This window comes from Hippopotamus amphibius, chromosome 2 (genome assembly GCF_030028045.1).
Source record: "Hippopotamus amphibius kiboko isolate mHipAmp2 chromosome 2, mHipAmp2.hap2, whole genome shotgun sequence".
Lineage (NCBI taxonomy): Eukaryota > Metazoa > Chordata > Mammalia > Artiodactyla > Hippopotamidae > Hippopotamus > Hippopotamus amphibius.
In genome coordinates, this window is record NC_080187.1 from 182,869,131 (window position 1) to 182,889,676 (window position 20,546).

Below are 20,546 nucleotides of genomic sequence, written 5' to 3' on the forward strand. Positions count from 1 at the left end.
CTTTGTTAGGGTCTAGTCTCCAGTGTTGGGGGTCCAGAACCTCATACAACCTAAGTGTGCTTTTGTCCACCAGCCTGTGGGCAACAATAATTTACATTATGACTCAGATTCTCCAGGCTTGTTGCCTTCACTCACAGAACGTAAGAACTTGGTCCCTTGAAAAGTTCCCCTAATGTATTTGTGGGTTTCCCCATGGAAGCCTCATGTGTGTTCAAGCGGCCCCTTTACATGCGGCTGTTTCCCCTGGGCCTCTGCTCACGATCTCCCAACTTACCCGGGGCAACCGCTGCACCCGTGAGCTCTCACTCTATCTACCATCTACAACCTACAGAATACAGCTGTCTAGCCCTGGGGGCTATTTCCCAGTGATTAAAGCACCAACAGAGTTCTGCATTTCTTTCAGCCCTTATAATGGCCCACTTGACAGTGTTTATCCAACCCTGGCTAGGGTGTTGGAAAACCATTCCCAAGACACTAAGAGGTACCAGATTATACTTCTCCCACTCTTCTCTCCCACTGACCTCCCAAGTATCTGTGCACAAACCTTCTTGCAGGGACCTTCAGGCAAAGTAAGCCAAAACCCAATTCAGACCCAACAATTCCAAATCACGGTCAGATATCCCTACAAAATTCTCTATATTCTTTAGGCTAAGCCAGAGTCAACTTATCTTACACTCAGGTTTGATTGCTGTTGATCAAATCTAGGGGGACTTGAATATAAAAAGCCACATTTTCAATTTATTAATTTATAAGGGAAAAGTGTTACCAAATTGGCATTCTCTCTCTCTTTACCTCTCTTAATAGAAAAATGTAGTTAGTTGCCCAAGCCTTTAGAAGAATTACTGGTAAAAGGCTTAAGAGTGAAAAGTTATATAATATGAATGGCCACCACCAATAAATTATAGCAGCTTTTGTTCATGAAATTTAAATTAGATTTTTCAAGTTTCCATCAGTCATGTGTTTACAAACCAGGAGCATAGATCTCATCCTTTAAATGTGGTTGACTTCTACTAATATCAGTTGCAAAGAAATCCTCAAATTCTACTCTACCTTAGCTTTTCACTCCTTTTAAATCATAACCCTTCCTACATTTAGGACTTGGAACAGAGAACAGTTTAGAATTTACCAATTAAGGCTTTGATAATCCCTTATTAATTAGGATCAATCTGACTGTAGATTGATGTGTAACAAAACTTTATAGGAGTTGCCACTTTTATCTGTATTTATGTAACAGGATGTCAAAATGGGACTCTTGGTTTCCCAGCTTTTTAGGTGATACAAAGGCCAAGAATGATAAAAGAAGTGCCAGGTACTTGACTATCTATGCAGAGCAAGCTAAGAGATCCTAAAAGCAGTCCTGCCAACATCAGCCTAGAGGTTAAAGCAGTTGGCAAGAGAAGAATGTCATGGGAAGATTTCTGATATGCTGTGATGTCCATCCCCTCCTGTGGGGAAGAGAGGAAGAGTTCTTCCCCTTATCTCAAGTGGACTGAAGAGAAGCTTGAAGAGAACCACATGTAGAGCTTGACATGTATCCCTTGGAGTCTGAGAACATAGGAACTGCATCCAACTCTAACTTGGGAAAATCTAAAAGGGAGAACTGGGGCCCACGGCCAGCCTTGCATGGTAGCAGAAGTGGCTGCCACGGGGAAAGCCTGTCCTTCTAGTTTGATATGTGTCAGATGTAGACTCTGAGAAGAGGAGTAGAATGGGGTCATACTGAGAGAAAGGCCAAGAAGTTTTCCTAGATGGTGAAGACACCCCAACGGAGGAGGGATTGGTCAAGAACCAGGAATGGAGAGCAGCTTACAAATAACCACTGCTGGAGGGACTGCTTGGATCAAGGGAACTGTGGTTACAGCCATGAGTTGGGGTCTTTATAAAATACACACACACACCAATGAGAGAGACAGCCTTGGACATCTGCCAAAACAGGAGTTAGCAGAAAATCTGAGGAAGCTGTCCAAGGTTTCGTCCATGGTGGGGAGAACAAGTTGAGAGAGTAGCTGGAATAGGCAATAATGAGAAGTAATAATAGCCACTATTATTTAGTCACTCAACACAGTGGTCTCTATGTTTAAAAAGCTTTACATATATTAATCCATAAAACTGCTTTCTACTTGCTCTCTACCAATGTTCAATAAACCAGTAACACTTATCCCTCCTATCATTTCCACATCTAACAAAGATATATTAAGTACCTATAATGTGCAAATCAATGCTGAAAATACAGCAGGAAAAAAGACAGATATTTTAATGAGAGGGATAATATCCAAGCAGACAAATAAGATAAGAACAAATTGTGGTAAGTGTTATAAGGTAATTAACGTGGTGCTGCAATAGGGTAACTGGAGAAAGTCAATCGAGGCCACTGTCTAGAGAAACTTGTGAACATCCATGTGTGATTCAGCTTGAATTACCTCACTGAGTTAGCCACAGAGTTCCATCAACTATCAATCACAGAGCTCATTTGGGCCAAAAGATGCTGTCATCATACGTGTTGACATACCCGAAAGTCCACTTTCCAATCTATTGTTGGCCAGCTATTGCAGAGGGGACCAGTCTTTAAAGTTCAGTCTTTGTTTCTTCACTCGGATTGAATCCAGCTGTGAACTTCAACTTTACGCTCTTTTTATCAATCAAAATACCCAGAGAACCAGAAGTGTTAAATTGCTCTCCGTAATGAGAGATGAGGCTGGGCATAGGAGTCTATCATTCTCAAAGATCCCCCAAATCTTTTGAGACTATGAGTCTCAGAATCTTGCTAAGAAGCAAAAGACACATAGTTAAGTTTACCTTCTCCCCTGTTTTCCTAGGGCTTTTTGTTTCAAAAATCCACTGGAGGAAATTCAAGGCCAAGAACTGTTGTGAGGACTTGGAAACCTGGTATTATTCCCTCTGTTCCCTCTAAGGCCCATGTGGCCAGTGTCCCTCTGCATATTCACTTCCTCTATTTTCTTCGACACTAACCAGCTTCCTCTACCTACTTATACCTTCTTCTCACTGATATCTTTGGATATCTCCCCATCGTGGTCCTGACTATCCCGAAGAATTTCTCATGTCCTTGAAGTTTCAGTTCCCACTTCTAGTTACTACATCACCGTGGTTCAAAGACGTTATTGACTATATAATGTCCCATCATTTTAATAAGACCTAGTTAGGAGCAGAAGGAAATATAATTACACTAAATACACACAGAGACTCTGTGACACCCTGATTCCAAGTAGGTAAAATACCACGAAGGAGGTGTTCACCTTAGAATAAAAGAAGTAGAGTGATGGGTAATTTGGACAGCAGAGGATTAGGGCTGATCATCTTCTACAGCAACCAGATAATAAAATGCTGGACAGCTTTGGGCTACTGGCTTTGGCGCTAACCTCTGGTCCAGTCAAGATACAGCTTACCTCTGGCTATATCTTGAGGTTGAAAAGCACTAAACACAGTGGCCTGGTCTGCTGTTCCTGGGTGAGCTGTGGCATGGCAGCTCAACTGAAAGATTCTGGAATTAGGTAGGAATAGACTTACCAAGTGGCATTAAGAAAGAAAAATGGTCAACCCCATTGTCATGTACTTCAGTATTTTTTCTAACTTAACAATATGATGCTGAGTCCAAACTATAAAATTATGGCCAGAAATTACATGGGAAATCATGCCCACATTTGGTCTGTTCTTGTCCCTTAGGTCATTTGTTTAGCTTACTGTCTTTGAAGCCTAAACTAGTATGGAAGAAAGAAAAAAAAAAGCCTGAATAATCCATACCAGATTGATTAAAATTTTCGGGAAACATTTAACTCTCCTTGAATTGTGAAGTCAAGTGATACTGATGTTATTTTCAAGCATGGACTCAGAAGACCTGAGTGTGTCAAAATGGGAAGGATTCAAGAAGGGCTTTCCCCTGCTGCCATTCAAAGAGCAATTCTCATTTCCCTTTAGAAAAAGCATTCCTCAGCCTGCCAAGAATCTGCTGGCAGATGAAGTTTATATTAAACACATGGTCATCTGTAATTAAGTGCTTGCCCACTGCTGGGCCCAGTGCGTTACAAATGCTGTGGGACGATGTCCTAGTAGTTACCAAGTGTGGATCACTTCCAGGATGAGGGTCAAGGGAGACAAAGTGCTCTGTGGGGGCTCGCACATGAGATCATTAGAGAGACGGATAGAATTCAACCTATAGATTGCTGACAAAACCCAAAGGAAAGGAGTACTAAATTACTTAACACTAGTGGACTGAGAAGTGGGGGATCCTTCACCTGGGTAAGCAGGACAGATAAACACCCAAGGTGTGTGTTCAGGTTCATACACAGAATACACAATTTCAAATGGAATAATACTAGTGTCCACACACACATACTGCTTTGATATAACTAATTTTTTAAAATAAATTTAGAATATCAGGGATGTGGGTTTCTTTCCATTTACGTGCAACCAAGCAGCTCATCGGTACAACTAAACATTTCCTTTTTCAGCTGAAAATTCAGAAACATTTAGAGACAGCCTTAAATTTTTTGATACTAGAGAAACCCTCAGGTAACACAGGTGTAGCTTTTGTTTTTCATGTTAGCTGAGCTACTATGAAGAACAGAGGTTCCCTCAGGTCCCAGTTATGAGAGGACATGAGTAGACTCCAGAGCGCATGTCTTAGCTCCAGCCCTCTGATAAATTATAGCATAATGGCCGTTGATTACATAGAACCTATACATTAGGGTGCAAGTCTGTGTACAGAATATATAAATATTGAATGAAAAAGTTACTTTTGTAGTTAGGGGGCCTAAAACTGATTGTAAAGCTAATTAAATGTGTTCCCATATGTCCAAAATGAGAAATCAGAGCTAAGGTCAGTTTCCAGCTAGCTCCACAGTGATATGGTCCGCCTTGAGAGTCTCAGCGAACAGTCTGCCTTCAGCTAAGCCAAATGATAAGAGGTCCTGTCCCCTTCAGGTGCTGGCAGGGGCTCTGTGAGCCAGCCCCCTGTTCACGTGGCTGACACCCTGGCCAGAGGCTGTCTCATGTCTGTCCACTGGCCTGTAGATGGCAGCCTGTTTGACCTGGAGCAGTCCTCTGCCTGGGCAGCGTGCCTCACTGCCTAGCCCCAGAGCATCACATGGGTTAATCTGAGTTGCTGTTAAAGTGCTTGCATCTAAGCAAACACAGAAGTGACTTTGAACTACATGTTTCTATTAACAATGTTTGTTCTAACCCTCCTCCTCAGTAGAGTGAACAAAGAGCTTGGAGACAAAAACTTGGTGAGGTTTGAAATAGTACCTGAATGGGAGGGACAGGCAACACAGGGGACCACAGCCCTAGCTACTGGGCAAGCTGGCCCCTAAAAGCTTACTGGAAAATGCGCTTGACAAATGAAAACCAAAGTGGGGAGAATCTCCAAGCTAACTGCTACTTATTGCTCTCCTGCTCACCTTTCTCTCTTGTTTATACCAAATCAAAGGTCAAGTTGAAGTTATGAAACAGCAGTTTATTTTTTTTTTAAATCTTCTTTGGGAAAAAGAATGAGATAACTCAGCTGGTTAAAAAAGACTAAACACACTCACTCCCACTATTCCTGGCATCCATTCCAACATGTTAATAGAGATGGCTTTCCAGGGAGGTCCACAAACAAACAGGGACTGTGCACCTAAGCTAGTGGGTGCTTTTCGGTCCAGGATTCTGGAATGGCCCAAAGGAGAAGATGAGAGGTAAGCAAGAGAGGGTGATGAAAATGCTGTTGGACGAACCAGGCCCTGGAAATGTCCCAGGGACAGAAGGACCCTAATATAGCCCATAGTCCAGGGACTCTGAAAGCAAAGCAAACTCACCCGAGCACAGTGTCCTTTGAGGACTTCAACTGGAAAAGTAAACCGAGCTTTGGCAGGTCAAACATGTTTGAGACAGGATATTTATACATGGCTATTTCTGTAACTGGAATTGATCAGAGGTGGGTATTCTGGGTTAGCTCAGTTCCTGTCCCCTCAGGCACACGCAGTCATCTCACGTATTTAACGTGTTCTCTGTGTGTGTGTGTGTGTGTGTGTGTGTGTATTGGGGGTGGGTGGTAGTATGTGGACAGAGAAGCCATTCTGATTCTCCTTCCTAGCATTTCATCACGTCTCCTTCAGGGTCTACTTACGAATTCCTAAACCATTAGGATTGGTGTTTGAATGGTGCCATGAGAATTCTCTCTGGAAACAAGTTAAAGTAAACATTTTCAGATCCCACCTGAAGGTTCAAAGTTAGGGTGAGGGTATACCCTGGGAATCTGTGTTTTTAAGATCTCCCCAGGTAATACTGAGGCCAGGTTTGGAAAGCATTGATTACACAACAAAGAGTCTGAAAAGTAAAAAGTATAAGAAGTAAATTGGAAATATTTATTTTGTGGTTTCCTCTGAATAGAGACACACATTCTAAAGAGCTATATTTAGTCAAAAGAATGGTAAACACACATTCTAAATAGCTATAGTTAGTCAAAAGAATGGTATCACATAACTAGTAGGGTCAGATTTTAAAATTCAAAGGATCAAAATGTCTTCTTTTAGATTTTTCTCTTGATTCTGATATTCTTCTCCAGGCAACTATGTTTCTAAAGCAGTTTAGATATTTCTTTTAAGCTACTGTAAAGAGTCTTGGCTGACTATATACTATAAATGATAATAGTTTTACACAAGCAGAGTCCACCTGGTATTCACTCTACCAATTGGTATTTTGTTTGGTTTTTACTAAGAATCTACATGTCAATTTGCAATATAAACTTTCTATTTATCTTTGCTCCTAGTGGCCTTTCCAACAAGATTAGATGTCTTTGTGTATTAAAAAGAGCCTTCTAAGGAGTTATACTATAACTGCTTTCAAGACAAAACAGATGCAAAACAAAAAGAATCCATCACATCCAGTCCATAGACATATATGTTTATAATATCTAATAGCTTGCTAATCTCATTGGAGAATAATTATGAAACCAGACTCCAGATAATCACGAAAACAAAGGAAATGAAGATCTATCCAGTAAGACTCCATAAAAACCAAATGGACACATGAAAATGAATTCATGGGAGAGCAGATGGAGGCAAATAGTGAGCACAGGGCCATATAACAGCCTGCAATTACACACAAGTGGGTGAGAATTTTTAGAAGTAAACTGTGATCTTCCTGAGAGATTTTCTTTTGGCGGAATAATTCATAACTGAGTAATGTAACTGCTTAGTCTCTCCATTGCTTCATAATAGATATTTTCCCAGTACGTTATTCTTTCTCTTCACTCTATCCTTCTCCAACTGTATTTCTGCATTGAACTGTGTGTGTGTGTGCATGTGTGTGTGTGTGTGTGTGTGTGTGTGTAGTGAAGAATGAGGAAAGAAAATACTAAAGTCACGGACCAGCCCTTATGACCAAAACATTTCATGTGCCAAATATTAGAAACAAGATAAGATGATGTCTTTGCTCACTGTAGTGGCCACAAGAGAAAAAAAAGATTACCAGATTGCTAATAACAGGTGTTGGCTACAAAGGCCACACAGTTTTAGCAGAAAAGCAGGGGTGGGGGGGCAGTGATGTGAAGTTGGAAGAAGGAGGGGACAAATACTATAGGAAGAAAAGTAAAGATGAAGATGAGAGAGAGAGAGAGGGAGTGAGACGTGTCAGAAAACAGAAGTGGTAAATATTAGAAGATTAAAAAAGAAAAGAGGCAAGGGACCACAGAAACTTTAACAATGATGGGATGAGACAGAGGAGATAACCAATGACTTATCCTGGACGGGGGATGGAGTGAGGGGGTGGGGGGGTGGGACTTACAGGGGGGAGAACTGAAGAAGTTTAGGAGAGTTCCACTCTGCGAGGCCAGCCAGCACTCTGTACTGCCTTTGTGTCCTACTAAAGGTGTGGCTGAGTTAGGGATGGGATGGAGGAAGACAGTGATTAGGAATTGGATTTATGGTGAATTTGGAATTCAAAAAGGGCTTACTTCTATGGTCTCTAGGTTATTACATTTTCCCACAGTAAAATTTTCTCAAAATTTTTTTGCCAACCTATCACTCAAACGAGGAGAGATTTCTTGTTCTTAACTAAAATGAGAGTTGTTTCAACAGGACTACTGTACACGGCAGCAGATACTGGTTATCGCTTGCATTATTTTCGGATTATTAGTACCTTGCATTAATCCACCCTATTCTTACCCTTAAAATTTAGGTATTGATGAATCTGTGTCACTAATGCCCACCATATAACCAAGACAAGGAGCTGATAGCCAGCTGTGACGGACAAGTGCCATGTAAATCTTTAAGGGAGGGGGAAGGCTTTCTGCAGGACTGGAATGCTGTCTCAAACAATAAGGCAGTGGTGAAAGAAACAATATACTAACTGTGCTCCTCTGAGTTCTCTTCCTTTACATGCATGCCGTCCTCAGGTAGATGAGGGTAAGAATTTGCACAGTTGTGAAGAATCATTCCAGGGGAAGAACCACTGAAGTCCACTTCAAAAAGATTCGATGATCTCCTCATCTTATGCACTGTAATTTATCACTCACCTTTATTTCTGACAAAGAGTTTGCATTTTTAAATGTGTAAATACATCCTCATCTGAGTTGCCTGCCACTTGCACTTGTAACCCTCAAACAAAATGCAAGGCTACAAACATGGTGAAGACCATTTGCTTTTTTTAAGAAGCTAACTGGAAAAATCTTGATTTTCTCGTGAAATAGTATGCACTAATAGTATGCTTAAATAAAATGACTCCTTCCAGACATAGATGAAGTTATTTAGGAGACAAGATTATAATCTGGATTTTTTTTCATATCTGCCATTTGTTTATTTATTTTTTAAAGAAAGACACATTTATTTTTTAATTTATTTATTTTGGCTGTATTGAGTCTTTGTCACTGCCCGCAGACTTTCACTGCCTGCGGTGAGCGGGGGGCTACCCTTCGTTGTGGTGCACAGGCTTCTTGTTACAGTGGCTTCTCTTGTTGCAGAGCACAGGCTCTAGGCATGTGGCACTCAGGCTTCGTAGTTGTGGCACATGGGCTTAGTTGCTCCGCAGCATGTGGGAACTTCCCAGACCAGGGATCAAATCTGTGTCCCCTGGATTAGCAGGCAGATTCTTAACCACTGCGCCACCAGGGAAGTCCCCATTTATTTATTTAATGGGAATCAATTTTTCCTCATTTAATGAGAAATATAGAGCTAATTCAAGAGGATTGTTCACATTATAAATGAAGTCTTGGGCCATGCAAAATCCGGAGTGCAGATTAACCATGGGAATATTTTCTTCCATGTTCACCAAGTTTGGAGGAATTCCTTCAAGTGTATGAATTTAGGGATTTTTCTTACAGGGTCAACTGGCATTAATTCAGCTATGTTTTCTGAAGACTCAGAGTTATAAAGTAATGCATTTTTTAAGAAGGGAAGTGTGTTTACTTTGTTTCTATATCCCTTGAATTTATAAATTTTTAAATTCATTTGTCATATAATGGATAAATAAACGATAGGGGTGAATAAATGAGCCAGAAGCAATGATTTTTTTCTAATCACTGCTAATAAGGAGTCACCTGGCATTTATCCCCCTGCAAACATTAAATCCACAGAGATAAGATATAGATAGAAAGATGAAAAGATAGAAAGATAGATAGATAGATACTGATTTAGTATGTATGGGCTGTGAAACCATATATTCAAAATTTCCTTATCTATTCTAAATTACAGGCAGGTAGAAAACAATTGCATTAATATATTTTGGAGACAGAGAAGGCCCACCACTGATGAATAAGCTACTATGTTATAAATTTGTTACTCTGTTTTATATTTATATAAATATATAATTTGTGTTTATAATTTATACATACATACACATATAAAGTATCTGTTTTATTTATAATCTCACCTTATTCCAAAAGAATTCAAAAGTTAAAAAAGTGAGATTAAAAAAGCAAAAGAAATACACAGGTAAAAGAGTATCAGTCAGGACTCAGGATGAAAGACTGTGCTGGCTGGGAGGAGTAGGAAACCACAGGGATCAGTGCTAGTGGTCGTGCTTACTCTGAGTATTCAGCGTTGCCTTCTGCAGTGATTCAGGGTAAGTTGAGTTCAGAGTCAGTTTCTCCCTGCTTATAGTTTGTTATTGCTTTTCTTTTCCCTCCCCTGTGTTCTCTGAGCCAGCAACGCTTTGATAAAAGAGAAAATATTTTTGTTAGTGATTCTTTCCAGAAAGCTCGCCCTTACCTAGCTTATTCATCTCATTAATATCATCCCTTAAAAATTTTTAAAAAGAACATATTCTCCAGCTGCTACCTAAGCATAGAGCTGGGGATGATTAAAGATATTTTCCAGCACTAAGAAATTAACTTTCTGGAGATGTTAATCCGAAAGGGAACAACAGTCCCCCCAGAAGACTTGTTCAACCTTGGCACCCAGAGGCCCCTAAGGCTGAAGCCATTCTTACAACTCAGAGGACTGGGTGTTGTGTGAAATCTGGGTGGTGGAGAGGATGGTGCTGGGGAAGCTTAGGCAGGAGCCGAGAGCAGAGGATGCAGTCTTTCAAACATCTTGAATCTGCAGGAGTCAAATTGAGGGTCACTGGTTCAGCTTCTGTGCGTGACCTTGAACAGCCCAGTCTGAAGTCAGGATGAAACGGGACACTCGGGAGTCTCCCCAGGCTGGGTTTCCTTTCACTGCTCCCACACAGCTGCCCTGGAGGCACCAGGCAGCTGCCCTTTCCAAACACACCCCTGGATCCACTGCCTACTTTGATAGTGGGAAGTGGAAAGTGAGAAATCTCTCTGGGCTCCTATTCACCTTAAACTGGTCAGACCAGTATGGGGAAAGCGAGGGGGTTTTCTTTGTCTCCCACTCCTGCCATGTGAGCAAGCAGTTTAACAGAAAACAAATCCCACTGACTCACAAATATCCAAAGCATGAGGCAGACCAGAGCCCAAGCCAGGTCTATAAGACACAGTAACAAAGACTGTTATCACAAGAGCATGGGATCCAGGGCCCTGTCATCATGGTAGGTGGAAATGCTAGACGGGCTTCCTGTTCTCCATGCTGTGAGCACTCCAAAATGGCAAACGGTTTCTTTAATTTTTAAGGTCTCAGGACACTGGAAATTCTGAAAATATGACCCGGTGGGAGCATTTTATTCTCAAAGGGAAAGAGCAAACCTTAACTTCCTTTAAAGCATAATCAAAAATATTAGCAAAATGTTGCATTTCCAGACAGTTCAGTGAACTTCGAAACAACCTAAGGGTGCAGTGTTCAGATTTGGTTTCAGAGGTGCATAAAAGGGGTGCTTGTGCCCTGGGAAGCCACATGGGGCCCTGAGAAGACTTGAGGCTTTGAACCAATGTTTCATGTCAGCCAGTCCCTAGTTCTGATCACACCACTGGCAAGTCATCTTACCACTCAGAGTCTCAATGCCCTCTTCTTTAAAGTGAGGACAGAGTTGTTGAGAGCATTATGTGAAAATGTATGTTACAAGGACCTCCCTGATAGTCCAGTGGGTAAGACCTCTGTGCTCCCAATGCAGGGGGCCTAGGTTAGATCCCTGGTTGGGAACTAGATCCCACATGCATACCACAACTAAGAGTCCACATGCCACAACTAAGAAGTCCGTATGCTGCAACTAAAGATCCCATGTGGGGACTTCCCTGGTGGTGCAGTGGTTAAGAATCCTCCTGCCAATGCAGGGCACATGGGTTCGATCACTGCTTTGGGAAGATCCCACATGCTGCAGAGTAACTAAGCCCGTGCGCCGCAACTACTAAACCTGTGTTCTAGACCCCATGAGCCAAAACTACTGAGCCCACAAGCCACAACTACTGAAGCTTGCACGCCCTCGAGCCCATGCTCCACAACGAGAGAAGCCACTGCAATGAGAAGCCCATGCACCGCAACAAAGAGTAGCCCCCATTCGCCACAAGTAAACAAAGCCAGCGTGCAGCAATGAAGACCCAACAGCAGCCAAAAAAAAAAAAAATCCCACATGCCACAACTAAAGCCTGGTGCAGCTTAAATAAATAAATAAATAAGTTTTTAAAATGTAGGTTATAATGTCTGGCAAATTTCTTGGCACTCATTTGCTCAGATGACTCTGAAGCAGGCAATGCTGGGTCAGAGGTAACCTAGTGGACCACTTGGTCCTCACTTCAAATAATCCCAGGAGACCATGGCATCAACCCAGCCTCTCCTTCCACAATCAGAGGCTGCTTTTTCCAACTCCAGCTCCTTTAGGAGAAGGGAGGGCTCAGGGGTTTAACAGTGAACGCACTGACACTTAACAATGGAGGGGATGCAGTGTGGCTAGGTTGGTTCTGAAACCCAGGGACCTTTATTACAACATGCCTTCTGCTGTGGGTACCTAAAATCATGTTTGAACTCACTGAGTCCTTCTCTTCAAGAATATTTATCGGTGAGCTGTTTCAGAGCTTATAAGACAGGGCTCCTGAGGTTCATCCTAGCTTGACAATGACTTTCTAGTTTCATGATTAGGCAGTAAAACATGGGGGTGACAGGCATATGTTTTAAAGCCAAACATACCTGAGTTTAGAGATGAAAACTTGGTTGATTAATTTTTGTAAGACTTTTTCATCTGTAAAATGGAAATAATAAAAGAACCTACTGAATAGGGTTTTAGTGAGGATTATGGAGGTTAATAAATTTCAGTTGCTAGGCACTGTGCTTGGCATGTAGTGATTAGTCAAAAAAGTCTGACTACTATTAACACTATGGAGATTGAGGACTATGTGGCTGGAATTACGATTAGGTATGAGCACTGATAGCAAAAATGTGATGAATTAAAATTCTCTAACATTGGCTGTAATGATGTTTGTCAGAGAACAACAAAAGCTGATTACATATTACCTACAATTCAGTATTGATAATTATACAATAAGAGCTAAGATTTTCTTGAATTATCAAACTCTCAAACTTAATTGGAAACTCATTCAGTTTAATGCAAGATAATGGGTATGAATCTTCCCCAATGAATAAATAAAAAGATTTAGTAAGAGGAAAGAAATAAACAACACAAAAAACAACTTAACTGGATTAAAATCATCAACGATCAGAGGCTGCATCATTTTTATATTTGCACACTGAATAAATTCTATTTCTTGATGACAACAGTAAAAGTTGAAACAGTATTAACTGTTGAGTGCAGGAAGGGACCACAGCAATCACCTATGACTATACTATGTTAATCACGTATACTATACGCACGGTATTTTGAGAACTAGAATGGGAAAAATGGGTCATTTTCAAAAATGGCAAGGCCATCACTGATATTTGAAGAAACTGTCTAGCGATGGATCAGGACAAATAGCAAAGGCAAAATGTGTTAATGGTCGCCACTACGAAATGCTGGAGGGGCCCTCTGTGATCTCCCCTGTGGCCACTCAGAAGCACCCATGTGCAAAGGCTTGAGTGGCACACACAACGAGCCAGGTCTGCCTTCACAGTGAAAGCCATGCCCATGAAAAGGTTTCTGGGAATCTTTGTAAGAACTTGAGGGGCAAGTTCTTACGAAGATGCTGGGGCTTTAAGCAGAAGTTGGTACCTTGGTGCTCCATAAAGACTCTCCTGTGGTTAAAAGGGTCCCAAGGAACCCCTTGTGTCAATACTTGTCCTTCAAAGTGAGGAAAGGGCATGCCAGGAAGAATCTAGACAATTTTCGCTCAGAGCAGACAAACTGGTAACCAAGTACTCTGACAAATACTGTTACCTACTTGACTTTTTCCTCTCCTAATACATGTGGAAAGAACATAATGCTATGTTTAGCAAAGTTAGTCAACACGTGTTCTGACTAATCACGGTGGAACAGGCTGACAGTAAATGATAACAAAATGTTACCCTGCGTCATTCTCCAACTTCAAAAGGAACGGCCCAAGATATGGCCATGCGGTCTTTCACCGTCTTCCACTCACTCCCAAGGTATCCATCCAGCTATGGTGAGTCATCTTCAGTTTTGGGCACGAAAAGTGACAGCTTTATATGTTTTCCCCCAAATGGAGAGGTCTATGTTAAGACTCAGTTTTACCAAAATAATTTATCAGAGTCCTGTACTCACTGCAAAGCATAGGCAATTATGAGCTTAAGTACCATCATATACTTTCATGAGAGCCTTCTTTTTTATGAAAATGCTGACAAAAGATAGGCTTCGATTCAAATACTGATCCAGTACACTCGTACTTGTGAACCTAAAGCTTAGCATCACTTCCTGACAGGATATTCTGGCTGAAATAAACTAAGGAAAACTCAGGTATTATATTTGACAGTAAAAGAATATCCAGAATTTTAGTTAATTATGTTGTGAATAGTTACTCCCTGTTTAGACATTCTTTAGCTATGACCCATATAGGAATAAAATATGTAAACTCTGATTCTAAATTTTTTACGCTTAAAATTGTGATTATTTAGGGAATAGAAAAGGACATTTGGTTTTCATCTTGGGGAAGGGGAAGGTGTAAAAGCATGGCCAAAGCCATGTTTATATCCAGGAGGTACAAAGCTGCTGGCAGTCCTCCAGGTCAGTGGGAGACTTAGATGACTAGGAAGGTGCCACTGGTAGCAAGTGGGTAGGAACGAACACAGCAGAGTGGCATGTATCTGGAATCACCACAGTGAGGGAATTAAGAGGAGTAAAGGATCCAGCCACCTAGTGGAGGCATATCTCCACACCTTTTGCTTCTTTCCAGGAGCCTCTCTAATTGTGTTTTTTCCTTCTTGACACCAAAACTGCATAACACCATGGAAATTCTGTCCCACTCCCTGCCATACTGTAAGAAGAGGAATGAGGATCTTTCAGAAGGAATATTTTTCCTTACAGTTGGAAAGATGGAGATAGTGGTAAAGTGGAGAAGAGTCATCTCTGTGTTTCTATTTGCTATCACAGCAGAACCAAGAATTATCCTGGCTTATACACCTTCCATAGTCATTTCATCACATTATTTAAATTTCCCAAATCTATTGTTTCTATCTCAGGAATCTCTTTCAAATCCACCTTCTCCTTTCTATCTCCAGTCACCATTTCTTATTTCAGTTGCACATCATTTCTTACTTTTATAACTATAAAACTCCCTTAAGTGGGGACTCTATTGTTTTTCTTCATTACAGCTCATCTTTCACACTGCTATCAAAACTCTCTTTCTATAATAAAATCTGTGATGCCACTTCTTTACTTAAAAATTTGTTCCCTATTGTTTCAAAGCTTTTGATTTTAGTTCTGGATGTGACCTAAGAAATCACACTAAAAATAAAAAAAATGCGCAGTTAATTCTGACATACAACTATTACTGAGAACCACTGTTTTAAATTTTTCTATGTAAAGGGAAGCAAAATAGGCATGACATTGCTATGATAATACGTCTTAAAATTCTTATCTAAGAAAAACAAAGGAAGTGGGGCTGGTTTTGTTTTTCTAGTATATGCCATATAATTAGAAAAATGCCAAGTTAAATATTAATAAATCTACCATGGATAGCAAATATAGTGGCATTTGCTATCTTTTCTCTTTAATATAGTTTTCATTTACATGAAAGGTCCATCAGCATCATCAAGGTCTAAGTCTGATGGATTTACCCAAAGAAGAACTGGCTATCCTAGGATAATTACATACCCCGCCCCTCTACCAGCTTTTCCAGGTCGTTAGAAGTTCTACCAGAACTCTTCCTTCATTATTCATTAAGAACATTGAGATGGGGGAAAGAGAAGGAATCAGAATAGACAGAAAAGATTATCCCAGGTAATTCAGCACTGGGAAGAATTAGTTAGAAAACATATCTTCATACCCCCTTCATTTTTTCTTTTGGAAACAGAGAAATGTACAAAATCAAAGAAAAGAGGCAATAAATGTTCATGTACCCATTATCCAAAATTATTAACTCATCTCCAAACTTGTTTCATCAATATTCCCCCCATACACCCTCTTTCCATTATACACACTGCACTATTCTGTAGCAAATCTAAGACATTGTTTTATTCCTCTGTAAGTATTGTACATGAACCTGTAAAAGATAAAAACTTTAAAAACAGAACCACAATAAACTTATTGCATTCTATTACTTTCCTATTGCTGCTGTAACAAATTACCACAAACAGTGGTTTACCAAAACATAAATGTATTCTCTTATAGTTCTGAAGGTCAGAAATTGGAAATGAGTCTTCAAGGGGCTGAAATCAGAGTGTCATCAGACAGAGCTGTTCCTTTTCAGGTCTCCACTGGAGAATCCATTCCTCGCCTCTTCTAGCTTCTAAGGCTAATGGCATTTCTTGGCTGCTGGCTGCATCACTCCGACCTCTGCTTCAGTCACATTTTCTTCATTGACCTTCTTGCTTGCCTTTTCTAAAGACCCTTGTGATTACATTACCACCCAGATAGTTCAGGATAATCCTTAAATTAATCATATCTGCAAAGTCCCTTTTGTCATATAAGGTAACATATTGACAAGTACCAAAACCTAGGACATGGACATCCTTGGGGACCATTAATTAGCCTACCACACACTTAAAAATTAACAGAGTTTCCTTAGTATCATCATACATCTGGTCAGAGTTCAAATCCCTCTGATCACCGCATAGGCTGTTTTGCCTGATTTTGTTTTCAGATGGTTTGTTTAACTCAATACCCAAAGTCCATACACTATAATTGATTGTCTCCTTTAATTAATAGGGCTTTTTTCCCTGCAATTTATTTGTTAAAGAAACTGGATTGTTTGAGCTGTTAAATATCCCACATACAAGATTATGTCTATGTAGTTATTTAATACATACCTTTGCCCCAATTTTGCCTATAAACTGATAGATCAAGAAGCTTGATCAGTTCCAGGTTGCATTTTTGGCAAAAAGATTTCATAATGCCTCTCATTCCATTTAAGCATCATTCTTCACATACTTCTTTCCCTGATCAAAACCTTCCTCTCTGAAAAGGTTTTATTACACCCTGGTATTTATTATGCCTTATTATGAATTAACAGGCTCTGGGTGATGAATTATTACTGTGAATTAATTTAAAGGCACTGGTACATCCCTTCAATACAGATTCTGTTCTACTCAGCTGTACCAAGAGTAAAATCCTAGCGGTATCAGTCATTGCAATCACGTCACCAAGTCAACACTGTTGCTGACTAGTCTGATTCAAATCTGCAGGCAGAACAGCTCTAGAAGCGTTCATCCATTAATTGTATAGACTCAGCCTAAGTTTGAAGAATGACCTTAGGTCCTAGGATAACTTGTGTGTTACATCCTCAGAGAATTAATGAGTGAGACCACATTTATAACAAATTCAGGCCGCAGTGGAATATCAGGAAGCAGAAGATGTGGCCTCCTTGATAGAGGAAAGAGATTCAGAAGTGAAGATACCAGGAAGAACAAATCCTTGGTCAATGTTGACCTCTCTGTCTTTCTGTCCAAGTTCTCTCTCTCAGACAGCTGATCTCAAGGATGGGATAGAACAGGAGACAATTACAAGATATAAAGAAAGTGCTCATAGCTCATCTGGGAGCAGAATGGGAATCAAGACTTATATATAACTACTTCCACCTTGCTGATTAAAAAGAAAAATAAGTTTTTTTCTTCTGATTTAAAAAGATAAGCAGATGCTGCATAGCACAGGGAGATCAACTCGATGCTTGGTGATGACCTAGAGGGATGGGATAGAGAGGGTGAAAGGGAGGCTCAAGAGGAAGGGGATATGGGGATATATGTATAAATATAGCTGATTCACTTTGTTGTATAGCAGAAACTAACACAATATTGTACAGCAATTATACTCCAATAACGATATGAAAAAAAAAGTCACAGCATCCCTAAAATGGGACTATTACTGTCTATTTAGGTATAAATAGACAATAAATTTTCTTAAAGAAAAAAACAAGACAAGCAGAATTTGACAGCCATATAATGTGGTATAAGGACTGAATGATCTGTCCTGGGTTTGGTAGCAAACTCTACTGCTAACTAGCTATGTGATTTGGGGTCAAAACTTTAAATGTTCTGGATTATTGGTCATCTTTCAAATGCAAGCGAAAGCCCCTTCCACAGATTTTTTTTCTATTACACGTCATTGCTAATGTTAAACACAGTGTGCATTCATCCCCTGATCTTGTGCAAGTCATAGAATTTTAATGATTAGAAGATTTTAAACTATGCCTCTGATTCTTGCAATCATGCAGCCTTCCCCAACAGGCTCCACCCGAGAGTAGGCTGGAAACCCACTAAAATATCTTTGTTTCTTTTTTTTTTTTGGCTGCATTGGGTCTTCATTGCTGCGCATGCATGGGCTTCCTCTGGTTGTGGCGAGCAGGGGCTACTCTTAGTTGTGGTGTGCAGGCTTCTCAGCGTGGTGGCTTCTTTTGCTGCCAGAGCACGGGCTCTAGGCACACAGACTTCAGTAGTTGCGGCACGTGGGCTCAGTAGTTGTGGTGCATGGGCTTAGTAGCTCCATGGCATGTGGGATCTTCCCAGACCAGGGATTGAACTTGTGTCCTCTGCACTGGCAGGTGGATTCTTAACCATTGCACCACCAGGGAAATCCCGCACTAAAATATCTTAACTTAGGTGTGTTGTTTTTGTCACTCAACCCTGCCCCCTAACTGATGTATCACTATTATAAACAAGAGCTGCAAACACACTGTCAATACGTTCATACTAAAACACAAATTACCAGTACTTGAGAAAATGGAGTTCAATGAAACAATAAGGTTTCATTCATACTATCATATTTGGTGACCACTAATTTTGCTAGAGTGAGAGAAGAATGGAACTGGAAATATTCCACTTAAAGCAATGTCTTTTATGATCCCAGCAAGGCAATAAAAATAGAAATGTTGACCTTCCTGCCAATCAATTCAATAAACTCTCTTGCTGTCACTTGGGCAAAGGGAAGGGTTGATTGGCAGTCGCAGTAATCACTGTTCAACACAGGCAATTCAGGTACAACATGGTAAGAACGCAGGAAGACAGGCTGTTACAAGCATAACTCCTTCACTGACAGCACTTATACAATGAGTAAATAGATCATTAGGTAGATGGATCAGCAGGAAAGTCAAAGCCAATACATTTATTTTAAAATAACCATTTGGGGCGGACATAAATAGCCTCTCCACTTTTCATAGTACAGTACACGCATTATGTGCTATATGAAATAAAGATCAGCTGGTTATTGAAAACATGTGAATCCCTCACAATGTGGTTAGAGTAACATATGGTTTCAATAGCCAAGTAGTATTTGCTTAACATACAGTGACTTTATTATTAAATGTGGTATGATTATTTAATTTAAATGTCAAATATTGAAACCAGTCTGGCTAAAGATTAACAGCTAATACCTACTTAATGTTAAATATTCAACAAATGCTTTTTCATGTGGAATTACTACTTAACTGCTTCAGTCCTGGAGATTTTCTTTTAATTTACCTTATTATCGCACAATCTCTATGTGTTAAAACCTTAGAATCACACAGCCTTAGCACTACAATGTCCTCACAGAGCTTCCAGTCTGTGCCTCTGTCCTCATCCATAGATGAGGAAAAGAAGACCCAGAGAGGCAAGATAACTTATTAGAAGTTCCATGAACAGTGTTCTATTTTCCAATTCAGCACTTTTCATGACACTGCACTGCTTTTCCCATAAAAGAATTAATTACAGGATGGTCAAAGACCCAATAGTTTCTGAAATAAATCTCTATAAAACCAGTACATGGCCAGTACAGAGTGATATTTTCCTTCCTTATCTATACCCTTCCCTTAACCCCTGCCCCTTCTCACCCCCAAATGTTTCCTCCTATTGGGTCCAGCAGCTCTTGCTGGCTCAGTGCCTAGGACATGAATTCTCTTCTGCAGTCCTGGAGCTAAAGAAGAAAGTTCATACTCCAGACCTCCAATACAACTACAGAAAGAATGGAACTAAACCCAACTGTCTTACAAGAGGAAGGGTGACTGCCAATTATTGAAAAATCCAAGGAGAGCAAAACCATGGCAGGAGAAGCCATAAGTCCCAAACCTAATAGCAGGTCAGGATAAAGCAGTGAAGCTCTTACTTATCTGGGTGTAACTGTGATTTGTGGGTGGATTTGGCCAAGGGTGGAGGGGCTCTCTAAAACCTGAACTAAGCCAAATATTTGAAGAATCTGGTATTCTATAAACATGAGTCCCCCAACCCTTCTCTCTCACTCTTAACCTCTTTGCTGAATTAGCTGTAGAAACAAAGCTTAATCAAGTATTTTTCAAGTCAGCAACCAAAATGGCAAGCTACTTAACGGTTTATCAAGTCATATGAAAAATATGTTGAATAACTGAGCTTATTTTGCCTAGAGAAAGCAATAGATAAGTGTTGGAGTGAGTGTGAGTGTGTTTGTGTGTGTGTGTGCAGAGGGAGGAGGTAGGAAGGGTGTGGAAGGGATGACAGGAAGGGAGTCGCTGCTTTAGGACTATCTTTACATATTTTCTCTGCTTTGTGGAATTAGAAACAGACTATTTCTGTATAACTCCAAACAGAAGAATTAGTCCCAGGAATCAGAAAAACAGGGAAGTGATCTCTGCTGATAATCATAAATACTTTTTTTTAATCATCAGAGTT